The following is a 14,511-nucleotide window of genomic DNA, read 5'->3' as shown; positions in this document are numbered from 1 at the left end:
AATCACCTTTAAAATCCAGTGCTCATTTCTTAGTCCTGTAGAGCAGCATTTGACACAGTTGCTTGAATGACTTGCTCCCCTTGGAAATACTCACCTTGATAGACTTCCAGGATACCATATTCCCTGGCTTCTTCCCACCTCACTGGCTGCTCCTTCTCCATCTTTCTTTTCTTTTAATGTTGCTCATCTCCCTGACTTCTCAATGTTGGCCTGCTTCTTGAATTTTTCTTTTTTTGTGTACCCACAGGCTTTGGTATTATCATCCAGTCTAATGGGCCCAATGCCATATACTAGTATATGCTGACTTCTACTTTTTTTTTCTCCAACCTGGGCCTCTCCCCTGATCTCAGTTATTCAACTGCTTGTTCAGAGTCTGCACTTAATTGTCTAACAAACACCACATATTTAGCATGCCCAAATAGGAGCACTTGATCTTGCCCGCCTTTTTCTCACCTGCTTCTCTTGCAGTCTTTTCCGCACAGCAAATGGCAACTCCAGCCTCCCAGTGGCTCAGGCCAAAATCTTTGAGTCATGCTTGACTTTGACACTCTTTTCTTTTATATCTCATCCACATCCAAAGCAACAACACACTCAACAAAAAACAACACGTTTTCTTCTTAGCAACTCCATTACTACCAACAGATTTAAAGTGCTATCATCTGTAATTGGGGTTATTGCAGTAGACCCTAGATGACCTTTTGTTGTATGATGTTTGCCCTTTATTCAATTCTCAACACGGGAATTGGTGTTCAGACCTAAGTCAAATCCATGTGTTAGTATATACCTCCACTTTGAACTGTCCAACTGCTTCCCACCTTACCCAAAGGAAAAGGAAAAGTACTGATGAAGGGCCTAGAGGTCTTTTATGAAGTGCTCCTCTCCTTCCCCTTGGACTCCAGCACTTGCTTTTCTTCCTTTACTCACTCAGTTTTAGTTATATTGGCTGCTTTGATGTTCTTCACACATGCCAGGCCTGCTCCCACCATAGGATCATTGCTTGAGTTGCTCCCTTCCCCTTTAGCTCTCTGCCTTTAGTATCTCAAGCCCTTGCCCCTGCCCTCATCAGCTCTTTATTCAGAAAATTCACTTGCTCACTGACATCTTCTCTGACTGCCTTACTTAAACATGTAAATATTCTCTCAGACAACATTTTCTCCCCTCCTTCCATGTTTTATTTTCCCCCATAGTATATCTTACTGTCTAATATTTATTGCCTTTATGTATTTATTTTTCTTTATTTTCTACCCCACTCTGTGAAATTCCTTGAGTTGGAATTTTCATCAGTTTCCTTCATTGATAGGCGGATGATACTCATAAGATAGCAACCTGATGTTTATTGAATAAATTGATGTGAATGAAATATGAACAAATAAATACATTCAGGTGGTGTTGACTCACCTCAGGCTACAATAACAAAATAGCATAGATTGTGTAGCTTAAATAACAGATGTTCTCAGCTCCAAAGGCCGGGCAGTGCAAAATTATGGTGTCCACAGATTTGGTGTCTGGTTAGGGCTCTCTTCTCTGGTAGGAACCTATTAAGGGTGTTGCAAAATAAGTATCTGGCAAAAAAAAAACCCACCAAAACACACACACACACACACACACACACACACACACACACACAAAACAACAAAAACCTCCCACACACCTTTTTTGCTGTGTTCTCACTTAGCAGCATGGTCTCTCTTTCTCTTCTTATAAGAACATTAATTTCATCATGGGGTCCCCACCCTCATGACTTCATCTTACCTTCCTCAAAATACCATCACATGGGTTTAGTGCTTTAACATAGGAATGTATTTGGAGTTGGGGCTGGGGGCAGACATTCAGTTTATAACAGTTGGAGTGAAATAGTTCAAGCCCAGGTGAGTCAAGGCTGAGAGGCAGTTAAGGGAAGGGTTGAAAGTGGTGTGTTCTGATAAGAACAGAGAATACCTGGTACTAAATTTGGGGTGTTATGTGGTGGTCTCAATGAATTATTTAACTTTTCTTTTGTATAAAGTGGGGACTCTTTATGCTCATTCTTTCGAAGATAGATGAAGACAGATAAATAAGTCATCCTCGAGGATGCTCTGGAATGATGAGCAATGATTCAAACAATGAGAGGCAAAAACTGGCCAAGAAGGTAAATAAATGCATTGCTGTTAGTTCTATTGGAATCCCAACTCTTCAGCTTGTTCTGATTCCTTTATCTGCCTTATTAGGCAGTGCTGTTTCTCACATGGCTGACACGGTGGCTTCTCAGAAGCTCTCTGTCCTTATGAAATAAACTTTCATAATCTTGTCACACTCAATAAGATTCTTAGGGGGCTCAGGGTAAGGAGCAGCCACTTAAGCTGAAATAATTTGGGATATAATATATAGGGTTGGTAATAAAGAGAAATCTTTTTGTGAATCATGATTTCTAGATATAGAGCATAGATAAAACTGTGACATTTGTAAACATCCTCTTAATAGCACTTCACTCTTTGAACTGTTTAGTTAGTAAGGGTGGGGATGAAATATTATTTATTTACAGATAACAGAGCATATAAAGTGTCAGCACTTTTCCAAGAACTGAAATGATTATCTGGGGCAGGATTTCTATTCAGAAACTATAGCTTACTCTAATTAGGTCATTTCATTTCTATAATATATAATGATATTAATACATTATTTCCCTACTTTTTACATAACTAAAATCATTGATGGTCCAAAATAAAGTAGAATTCTGAATTATGCTAGGTCAATCCCTAGGAAGTCAGTTCAGTGTGACAGCTTTGGTTATCATGTATCTCAGAGATTTTCTTTTTATTAACGTAGGTATAGCCCTGAGGGAGGCTCTGCTGCATCCATGTACCTAGGGGTCATCTGCGGGTACCTCAGTGCACCTGACGGCTTGAGTTGCTGCAGCCATCAGTACATCTTCCTTCTTTCCGCACACCCTGTCCCCAAAGTCCCACCCAAACTGGTGGCCTTTAAATGTAGTCCCAGCCACCAAGTTCACAGACCCACTGAAATGCCTCCAGCACCCCAGAAGAGCTCAGGGTTTCATGGGGGAAAGTAGGTCTTTCTCTGAAAGAGATTGCAGACCTGGATTATAGTGCATCAAATGAACCCCAAGATGTTCTTTTGATGTTTGTACTTTCTCAGAATTTTTTTTTCTTTTTTTTTTTTTCCAGATACTTATTTTGCATTGCTTTGTTGTTGTTTGGTGAAAGAACAGACTTCTAACTTAAAAACACAAGGTGAAGAGATGGTAGAAACAGAAGCATAAGGTCAAGTGATGGGTTAAAATGCCAACGCTATGATCCTTAATGTAATTCTCCCTTTGATTGTTCTCACTTGAAAGAATGCCTCTCCTCTCTATTGTCGAGCACTACCTGCTGTCAGTTGGAGAGGGAGTTAAGTTGAGCAACTTGTCAAAGACTTTCTAAGCTCCCTTCATATGGTTCACAGAAACAGAGCTGGATTTTCATTTCTTCTCTCATTCAACAGGAGTCCCTTTCATGTTGGAAAATTGAAAACGCGTGTTTTTCTGTGTGGAGCGAGGATGTGAGTGCCCTGTGGCACACCTGTTTTTAATTTCCTGACTTGAAAGCAGAACCCATCAAAAGGAGCAGAAAAACAATTTCTTTCTGACACGCTGCTTCGTGTTCCTTACCGGACTGAAGGCCTTCATGGCTTTGCCATCTTAGTTCCTTCTTTGGAAGGTTCTTGTTAGAGGCAGAGTTCACTGAACACAAGCAGTGCCTTTTATAGCACAGGGCTGTTCTGGGTATTATTTTGTTGTGGTGGTTCTTTTCAGCTCAGGATATTTACTTAAAATAAGATTAAAAAAACACACATAGAAAAGTCTTAAAATATTTAAATGTAAGATTTAGTGGAGCAGTATATGCTGAAAGAGTGTATGGAAGCTGATCAGTGAGCCCATTGGCCAGGGCTAGGGTTCAGTTGAGCATATGAATGTTTAAATTCCAGAGCACTGTTTAACATAAATCAAATATTTCCAATGCATTACTTCAGTTTTGTGTGTACTTTAAAGTCTTGCCAGCTTAAATGACTGTGAGACACAATATGTTGACTTGGAGATTTGTAAATTGATAATTTGTTACTATGAAGGTTGTACATGGTATAACTCATCACTTTCTGAGGGCACACAGCATACTAGTATATGATGTTGGCAAGCTGTTATGAAAAAAAATGATGCCCAGGAGATTTGGGGCTTTAGCTCTCAGTGCTTGAAGTGTGGATCTTCAGTTCCTATCACAATTTCCCTGGACATTTCCTGTAAAAGGGGCATCGTTCTTTGTACTCAAACTTTGGTTTTGGCTTCCTATTTTTGAAAGTTATTTGGGATAATATTCTTAGTGGAATATCCTCAGAAACAGGTTCTCAGGCTATTTTTTTTTTTTAAACATGTACTTTTCTCTGTACTTTAGTATGTCAGAATCCTGAACCAGTGAATCTGGGAAGGGCCTGGGTTCTGCATTTTTCAAAGCTCCCAGAGGTTCCAGTGCTGCTGTTCTGTAGATCACACTTTAAGTAGCAGGGCATTTCCAGGGACAAAGTGGTCTGTCCTCAGCCGTGCCTTGCTTATAGCACTCAGTCCATACAACTTACCAGTCTTTTCTGACATTGTGTTTTGGTGAATCTAAAGCTGAGGAGATCTGGCGTATATTCTTGACCCTAGATATTCCTGAGAGCATTAACAGGTATGTTAATAAGTGACCACATGGGTAGGGACCACTGGATTATTGTGCTAGCAAAAAATATATTTATGTTTCCACACTTTTCAGGATACACTTAGCCATCATACACATTAGCCTTCTTGTTGCAAACAGAAGTGGGTAAAACAAACTGTTAACTCTAAAAGGTGTTCATAAAGGGATTAGAAAGACATTATATTGAATCAAATATTTTTATTTTAACCAGCTCTGTCCATAGTGGCTGGTAAATTTGAGCAAAAAGATTTATTGGTGAATTTGTGGAGAAAAAGTGGAGGCCTATAAATGTAAGATGTAGAAATTCAGTTTGCATTTTTATTAACTTGTTATTGAATACATGTCATGGTTCTCATCAGTGAATCACAGCACAATCTAGCCTACCGTGTAACATGTCATCACCAAAGGATACCTTACATTTTTATTGTTAGAATGTTTTGTTCATATGAAAATTTATTTGTTATTTGTCTTTTGGGTTTGATGCAAAAAAAAAAAAAATTCACAAGCACTGGCTCATAGAAAGAAAGCATGGGTAGCCATTAAAAAAATAATCTGAGTTAGACATCAAAGAATCAGAGACTTCATTAAAATTCCACAGTGGTATTTTAGGTCTATACATACCCACATTGGATGGGAGAACAGGTGTATTCTGGGATAGGTCATGGGCTTGGGACTCAGACTTGGTTTTGAATCATAATGGAGGGAGTAGGTTGAAAGGGTATGTCCACCTGTCTCAGGATATGATGTTATCAATGTAACATTGTACCATTGCATCTCCTGTTAGTTGGGACTGAGTGTTGTATGTTTTGTAATGCTGTGGAGTTCTGTTTCCTCCATCTCTTCCTCCATAGTCTAGCTCTGAATGAGAATGTTTTCCCGATTCTTCATAATTTCTTGGTAAATTATATGTGTTATAATTCATATTAGTCATTGTTTACTAATATTGCCAATAAGGTAATTAGCTCCTGATTGAATATCACTATAAAAATTTGATTGTTTCTTCTCAGAACTATAAAAGACTATGTGGCCCCTCTACAATGGGCCCTCAGGGTTACGTCGGAGATCTGTTCCTATGCGACGTAATGTGATTTTCACCATAAGGCAGAACCTACCCACATAAGCACCTACATCACTCACATGGAGCACATACACAGCAGTACGTAATGGAGTAAAACAGTAAAAAAATTTAAAAGAAAGATAACAGTTCCCGAGCTTTTCTTGTGGTAAATAAATAATAACAAACATAAAGCACATATGTACATATGTCAAAATGATGGAACTTTTTTTTTTTTTTTGTAAATAAATGGGAGATGGCAACATAACCACAAAATGATGTATGTTGAGTCCAACATAACCTGAGGACTGCCTGTAGCTAAAATAGCTAATAAAATTCATGTCAGACAATAATAAGGATTTAAGATTTACTGAGCATTTGTTTCATCTGAATTCTTGCTTATCTTTAAAATTTAGATATACCTCTGCTATTCCTGTTAAACTTTGTCATGCTAAAGTAAATTTAGTGGAATATAGAAATACTAGAGGCCCAGTTCATGAAATTTGTGCATTGGGAGTGGGGGGCGGTTTCTTACCCTGGCTTGCATCCTCTCAAAGTCCGGGACCCCTTGCTCCTTACCACCCACCTGCTCGCTGCTCCTTAGTGCTCAGCCCACTGCTCCACAGAGCTGCTGCGGAGGTGGGAGAGGCTCCCACTACCACTGCTGCGCTCGCCAGCCATGAGACCTGCTTCTGGCTGAGGGGCGCTCCTGCTGTGGGAGCACACTGACCACCAGGGGGAAGCTCCTGTCCCCTGGTGGTCAGTGAACATTATAGAGGCTGGTTGTTCTGCCGTAATGGTAGCTTAGGCTTTTATTACATAAATAATTTTCTTAATGGAACTGTTTTTCAAATACTTGTCTTATACTTCTCCATTTGTTTGTCTTATTTTCTTTGATTTCATTTTACATCTTAGTAGCACTTTCTTCTTTGTAGCTTTTCACATCAGAATTGTAATTGTAACTCTCTGCATATTTTGATGCACCATCAAACAGATTCTGGTTAGTTACTTGTTCTGCATTGGTAAACCAGAGCTAGGGCTCCTGCTTGTTTAAGAACTTTTGATATTTGTACCAGAGGCTCTGTTCTATGGAAGATAGGGTGGTTTTGTTGCAGTGAGAACAGCATCAGATGTTAGACACACACGGAGTCAGTAACCTCAATTCTTGAGTTTTGGCTAAGAAAGAATTCAGAGCCAAGACTCAAACTATAGAAAATCACACAGGCTCAAAAAAACAAGTTACCGAGACCAAAGAAATGCCCTTGGAGCTTAGGAGAAAGGTAAAAGTAATACTCCTGAGTTTGGGGGGAATAGAATAGGGAGGGGAAAGGCGCAAGTGGGCTCCCAAGAAGGAGGGCTTTTAAGGGTGGGGATTTTAGGAGAGGCCTCAGGGGAGGGTCTCAACAGAATATTTATCAGCTTTCCAGGTGTGGCCTTTCAGGGTTTTGATCTCTGCTGATTGGCTGGCACTAGGGCAGGGGGTCATTAGTTAATGCAGCTGATCCTGATGTCAGCTGTGGCAGCATTGTTAGGTTTTGCTGCTTTTATGGTCCTGGAGCTTAGTATACAACTGAGGCTTAGATGTATTTGATGTGGGTCAGAATCTCATTTCCCTGGGGATTAATGCTTAAGGGCTATTCTCCAGCTCTTGTTTGTTCCCCTCTAAAGAGTGTCCAAGTCACAAGACCAGCAAATGCTAGAGGAGGAAAGGTTATCCTGGGGTGATGAGGCCCTCATTTTCCCAGTTCTGCCCATTGCTGGGCACCTGGGGCTTTTCACCCTTGTGACCCTTCTGTACCTGGCCCACGGTCCTTGCTCTGCCTACCACAGTTTAATTTTAGTTTAGTTTTAATGAAATCCATTACAGTTTTCACACATTTCTATTACTGAAGTAATTAGAATGCTTCAGGCTGCAGTTACAGAAATCACAACTCAAACTGACTTCAACAATAAGGAATGATATGATTTCATATGAGGAAGTTCAGAGGTTGGTGGAATCCAGGATTGGCTGGTTCAGGGGCTCCTCTGATGACGTAAGGATCTAGGTCTCCACGTTCTTTTTATGCTCTGTTGTCATTGTTGGTGAACTCTTCCTCAGGCTGGTGGCAGAATGACTTCTGCACGGATTAAAAAAACAAACAAGCGAACAAAGAAAAAAACACTAAAAAAATCTCTCATCACATAAACATCTAGAGAAATTTTTAAAAAATACCTTTGTAGCTCTTTTCTAGGTATGAGGAACACTTTCCGCAGAAGCTTCCAGCAGATTTCTCATATTTTATTGATTGACTAATGTTGGGTCACATGGCCATACCTGAGCTAATCACCAAAAAGGGAAATTAGCCATGAATTAATCATGGGCATATGCCATGCCTGTGGGTCAGATACATAACTGTGGGTGTGGAGAGTAGAAAGCAGAACAGACTTGGAATTCTATTGGCTATGAGAAGGAAATAGATATTAAGCAGGTAATCACCAGTATCTTACTAAACTTGACATTTGCCATCATTTTGTGATCATAAGTCCGATACAGCTATCATTTGCTGAGCATTTGCTGTGGTCAAAGACTGTGCTAGATACTTTTTTACAGAGTGACTCTCTTTTTCAAACAAGAAATCTGAGGTTTAGCCCAGCTAGTGTTGCTCAATGGTTGAGCGTTGACCCATGAACCAAGAGGTCGCTGGTTTGATTCCCAGTCAGGGCACATGTCCAGGTTGCGAACTCGATCCTCAGTGAAAGGCATGCAGGAGGCAGCCAAATGATGTTTTTGTCTATCCTCTCTTCCTCTCTAAAATCTATAAAAACATATTTAAAAGAAAAAGAAATCTACAATCTAGAAAGGTCAAACATTGTCTGAATGCCTAAAGAATTTAAAAAATCTTCACTCAAGGATAGTGGAGAAATGTGAAAAAGATGGACCAAATTGAAATGTAATTACCCATTTTTTTACTAAAAACATTATAGGTTAGGGATTTAGAGAGTTAAAAAATGTTTAGTTGTCATTTAAATCTGTCTTTACCAAAGCCATGCTTCTTGCCATTATTTTTGGCTAACAGAGCTGGCTGTGGAAATGGATGTTTTATTTTGAAAAATCAAATGCACTAGATTAACTCTCCCCCCCCCAAAAAAAATAAATAAATAAATAAATAAAAAAACCACCACCACATAGTTTGTTTATATCTTCATTTCACTCAAATTGAATAGATGAAATGGGATCTGGCCTTTTTCATATTGTTTATGTTCTGCTTTGCTTCTTGGTTCTAGGGCAGGATTCCTGGTTCTGTTTGAATATATTTTCCTCTCAAGTATCATTTGCAAGATCATTATGGAAATTAATAAAGAGAAAGTATTTCTATTCAGTAAGCATTGTGATTGCCCTAATATGACATAAAACAATACTATTTTATTAGTATTATAAAATACCTTTTAAACATGAGTTTCTTTAACCTCATGTCCTTTTTTTTATTGTTTAGGGTATTACATATGTGTCCTTATCCCCCTATTGCCCCCCTCCCCCCCATCTCTCACTCATGCCCTCACCCCCCCATATCTGTATCCATTGGTTAGGCTAATATGCATGCAGCATGCATAAAAGTCCTTTGATTGATCTCTTCCCCCATTACCGCCGTCCTCCCCTGCCTTCCCTCTGAGGTTTGATGGTCTGATCCATGCTTCTCTGTCTCTGGATCTGTTTTTGTTCATCAGTTTATGTTTTTCATTATAGTCTACAAATTAGTAAGATCATGTGATATTTGTCTTTCTCTGACTGGCTTATTTCGCTTAGCATAATGTTCTCCAGTTTCATCCATGCTGTTGCAAATTGTAAGTATTTATTCTTTTTTACATCAGCATAGTATTCCATCCTGTAGATGTACCACAATTTTTTAATCCACTCATCTGGATTAAAAAATTGTGGGTACTTAGGCTATTTCCAAATCTTAGCTATGGTAAATTGGGCTGTTATGAACATAGGGATGTATATATCCTTTCTGATTGGTGTTTCTAGTTTCTTGGGATATAATCCTAGGAGTGGGATTACTGGGTCAAATGGAAGTTCCATTTTTAGTTTTTTGAGGAAACGCCATACTGTTCTCCACAGTGGCAGCACCAGTCTGCGTTCCCACCAGCAGTGCAGGAGGGTTCCTTTTTCTCCACATCCTCACCAGCACTTGTCATTGTTGATTTGTTGATGATAGCCATTCTGACAAGCGTGTATACTTTTTTTTTTTTTTAAGTCTAGAGGGAAAGAAGGTGATTTACATAAGTAAAAGCTGTAGTATTTCAAATGAAGGGTCTTTTAAGGGTTTCACTCCTCATCTCTTTTAATATAAGGGAAAAGTTAGATGCTTGATGTATATTTCATTTATGTGTAACAAAACGGCATATGAAATCAAAGTGACTAAAGTAGTTTTTGCTCAATGAAACTTATATAAATGGCATTATTAGGGGTGTCTGTGCACACACATACACTCATGGTAGAGGAGCGAGGAGTGATGCTATATCCTTTGATAGATAGCTTCTGATTTTTGTTTCAGTCATTATATTGCAACATATTAAGTGCTTAATTAGGTGAAGTTACTCAGTCTAAACCAGCAGTCTGTAATAGGTTATCTATTGCTGTTTTACAAATCACCCCCAACTTTATGGCTTAGAAGAACAACTACTTTCTTATCTTTTAGAATTACGTATGTTAACTGGGTCTCAAGTGGACAGTTTTGTTGTTGTAGCCTCTTATGCTTGGGGATTCTCATGTGGCTAAGTCGGATGGTGGCTTAACTAGATGTCCATGATGGCTTTATCACATGGCTGGTGCCTTGTTGGGGACAATCATAATGTTGGGTTCAGCTGGCATGCTTTGGCCTTGCTTGCTTTCCACGTAATATCAGAGCTTTTCCTTGTCTAATGTGGCTTTGCCAGCAAGGTAGTTGGACTTCTCACCAGGTAGCTCAGGTCTTTCAAAGTACAAAAGCTAAAGCTGTCAGCCTCCTTAGGGCTTAGGCCTGAGATTGGCATTAGGTGTGTTAAAGAGAATCAAAGGTCTAATCTAGATATACTGTAGAAGGAGATTGAATAAGGGCAAGAGTACTGGGAAGTTTTATTCACTGGGGGCCTATAGTAACTACTACAGTAACACATTTTTGGAGTAACTATTAGCCCTTTGAGAATCTGAAAACGATGAATTCTCTTCTCAGAGCCAGGCACAGTTACCTGCATGAATGTATACTAATACTTGTAAAATCCCATGGGACTTTTAGTCATGGATTGTCCCACTTAAGTACCCCTGGTTTAACTCATAAAGTTCAGGAATTTACTAATGTAATAGGGGGCTTGTAACCCATCCCATCATTCTTTTGACATTGTATATTGTAAATGCTAACCCTAATATGTAGCTTGTAGCTAAACAGCATGTTTGTATAAGAATCCTAGGAACTAACTACAGAAGATAAAGACTCAGTCATCCCAGTTCTGGGAGCTTTGGTGACCTTCAGCCATAGAAGCAAGATGACATAAAACCAGGATGATGTACACCAGACCATCACCTGACCGGTTTTGAGGTCTTTATTATTGGAATGGACTGTACTGGCATGCATGTAGAGAACTTTTGAGCCCCCTCCCTTGATTTCTTTGTTCTGCTTTTCTTCTCTGTCATTATAAAAATTCTACCTGCATTGAGAGGTGGAGATGGGTTTTGTGAAGAGTTCTTCATATTCTCAGGTGACTGGCACTTGAATAAACCTCTTTCCTTATTCACCAGCATTTGTCTTCTGAATTTGGTTTTTGTGGCAGCAGGCAGCCAAACTTGGGTTCCGTTACTCTAACTCCTAAGTTAATGATTTAAATAGTAATTTTATTACTTTAAAATAGCTGCATAAAATTCTATTCAGTGGTTATTTTAGTTTCTTATTTCTTAGAATGACCATTAGGTTGTTTATTGATTTTTGTTTTATTATTTATTTATTTGTTTATATTTGCTGTTCTAATAACAGTGATTTTCTTATACATAGCTTTTGTATATTTGTCTATTAGCTTAAATTTCTGGAAATATGTTTGATGACTCAAAAGGAATGGACATTTTTAAGGATTTTGATAGATATTGACTGGTTATGTCTTTTTTCTTGTTAAGAACTAAGTATTTTAAAATTGAATTATTGTATTTATATAAAAGAATGTATTACATATGTAAGTTATGAAAATAAAACTAAAATTAAATCCCTCAAACTTATCAGCTTAACATGAACATTAGTAATAATATACTCCTACTCTTTCCCAAACTCCTGCCTCTCCTCCAGAGATAACCATTGTCTTACATTTTGTGTATAATTTTCTTGCTTAAAAAATGTTTAATCACATATGTATGCATCCTAAATAACATACTCTTTTTTTATGATTTTTATTGAGCTATAGGAGTCTGGTATTATATGGTATATAGTTCTCTGTGATTTGCTTCTTTCACTAAATACTATGTTTTCATAGTATTTGTCAATATAGTTGCTCTCTAACTCTAGGGTACTTGCTTTAACTTTTGTATAATACTCTGCTGTGTGTCTATATCTCAGAATTCTATCATTTCTTCTGAATTTATTAGTTATAATTCTTCTAAAAACAAAACCTTTTTTTCTTATCTATTTGGCTATCCAGAGGTACAATTTATACAGGAAAGGCAGGAAAGATACTCAGGCCTTTTAATTTATACCTCAATTTTCAAAATAAGATGATACTTGGGTAATTTCCTAATATACTCAATTAGGATTTACTTATTTATTCATTTTAAGTCTACATTTATTTATTTGTTCATGAGAAATTGCCAATTTATGGATTTGTATATATTTGATGTGTTTCAGCTCATTGCATTCATTATTATTCTCCCCTCTACCCTCCAAATGTAGAAACTCTTAACACTTGGAAGTATTCTAAATACAGCTCTATTTTTAGATGGTACTAGATATATCCACATTTAGGATGGTTATATCTTCTTAAAAGATTGATACTTTTATCATTATAAAAGATCTTCTTTTATCTCTAGATAATCTCTTTGTTTTGACATTTACTTTGTTTAACATTAATATAATTACATCAGCTTTCTTATGCTTAATGCCAGTCAAATTCTCGACTCATTTGACTTTTGGCTTACCTTGCCTTTAAACTTATAAAGGCAAGGTAAGCCTTATAAACAAACTGGGGTTTTTAAAAAATCCACATTGATAATCTGATCCTTTTAAAATGGAGAGTTTAGTTTATTTTCATTTAATATAATTATTGACATGTAATTGTATTAAATCTGCCATCATGCTTTTTGTTTTCTATTGTTCTTTTTTTGTTTCTCTGTTTTTTAACCTGTTTTTCTTTGGGTTGAGTTTTTGGTTTGTTTTGTTGTTTTTTTAGTATTTTATCTTTCTCCTCTATTAATAATATTTTGTCATTGTTCTATGTATTATGTTTTTTGGTGGTGGCTCTAGAGATTACAGTATTCACCATTAATTTAACATAGTTTATTTTAAAGTTATAATATATCACTTTATAAACAATGTAAGATCCCTTTGACAGTGTAAATCCATTATTTCTTTCCCACCCTTTGAGCTCTTGGCATATATTTTAAAGTCCACAGTATATTATACTAGTAAATCCCACAATACATCATTATTGTTATTGTTGCTTTAATGAGTTAGTTATCACACACACACACACACACACACACACACACACACACACACAAGTACACACACTTAATGGCTTTTATAATTAAAAAAAAAAATTTACATAGCCAGTTCTTCTTTCTAGTACTCTTTACTCCTACTGCCAGGCTTCTTCTGGTATTATGTCCCTTTAGCCTAAAGAATGCCCTTTGTTATTTTATACTGCAAATCCACTGGCAATGAATCTCCTCCTCCCCTTTAACTTCTCCCTTTTCTCCCCCTCTCCCTACTTTCTTCCCTTTACAATCTGGCTGCCAGCTTACTGTGAAGTTTGCTATGTGGATTTTAGCCACCAACAGCATCAATCTCCACCTCTAAGATCTTCCTCCATCTTGATGCCCTGCACTCATGTTTTGAAGGACTGCTGCAGTGCACTTAGGAAAGACCCAATGTGCTTCTGAGGAATTTCTCTTAGCTCCACCTGTCTACCCTTGTCTGGTGACTGCTGCCTTGCACTGGGTGACAGCTCTGTGCAGGTTGGTGGGGGAGGCTCTCTTTTGGCCACATCCCAACCTTCAACATGCTGCTGCTTTGCACTTAGGGAAGACCTGTGTGATTGAGGATGTGGAATGTGTTAACTCCAGGTCTTTGAAGCTCTTGGTGAAGACCTGCAGGGAAAGAGTCAATGTGTGGAATCAGATTTTCTCAGTTAATGGTGCTTCTCTGGATTAGAATTCATTATGCTGACCCATATGTGGTCATTTAAAGTTTGTTAGAGTTCAACTAGTGTCTCCTTAGCCTCATCTGTAGCATTTCTCTTTTTTTCTCACTGATTCTGGAGAATAAAAGTGCCGTTGGCCTCTTCTCTCATGGGAAAAGCCTGTCCCTTTTGGGAATTTAGTTCATTGAGATATCTTTGCATCACCACCTCCCTGACTTTTGAAAGAAAAAAAAAAATCAATGTTGTAGCTTATCTGGCTTGCTGCTGCTGTTAGGGTGGGTGTGATGGACTTTTGCAAATTTCTCTATCCTAAACTAGGAGTGGAAATCCAAGAGATCAGTTTTGGTGGCTTGAAAGACACATTAAAGAGTTTGGAGCCATTGTTCTTTTGGCTGG

General features: G+C 38.0%; 1 protein-coding gene across 16 annotated transcripts in view; it reads left to right on the top strand.

Annotated features, from left to right (window-relative positions):
- TASP1 (taspase 1) overlaps positions 1-14,511 on the top strand; it is a 233,348-nt gene that overhangs the window by 123,829 nt on the left and 95,008 nt on the right. The window lies entirely within an intron of this gene.

This window comes from Pipistrellus kuhlii, unplaced genomic scaffold (genome assembly GCF_014108245.1).
Source record: "Pipistrellus kuhlii isolate mPipKuh1 unplaced genomic scaffold, mPipKuh1.p scaffold_m20_p_6, whole genome shotgun sequence".
Classification (NCBI taxonomy): Eukaryota; Metazoa; Chordata; class Mammalia; order Chiroptera; family Vespertilionidae; genus Pipistrellus; species Pipistrellus kuhlii.
This window is presented reverse-complemented; position numbering and strand designations above follow the sequence as displayed.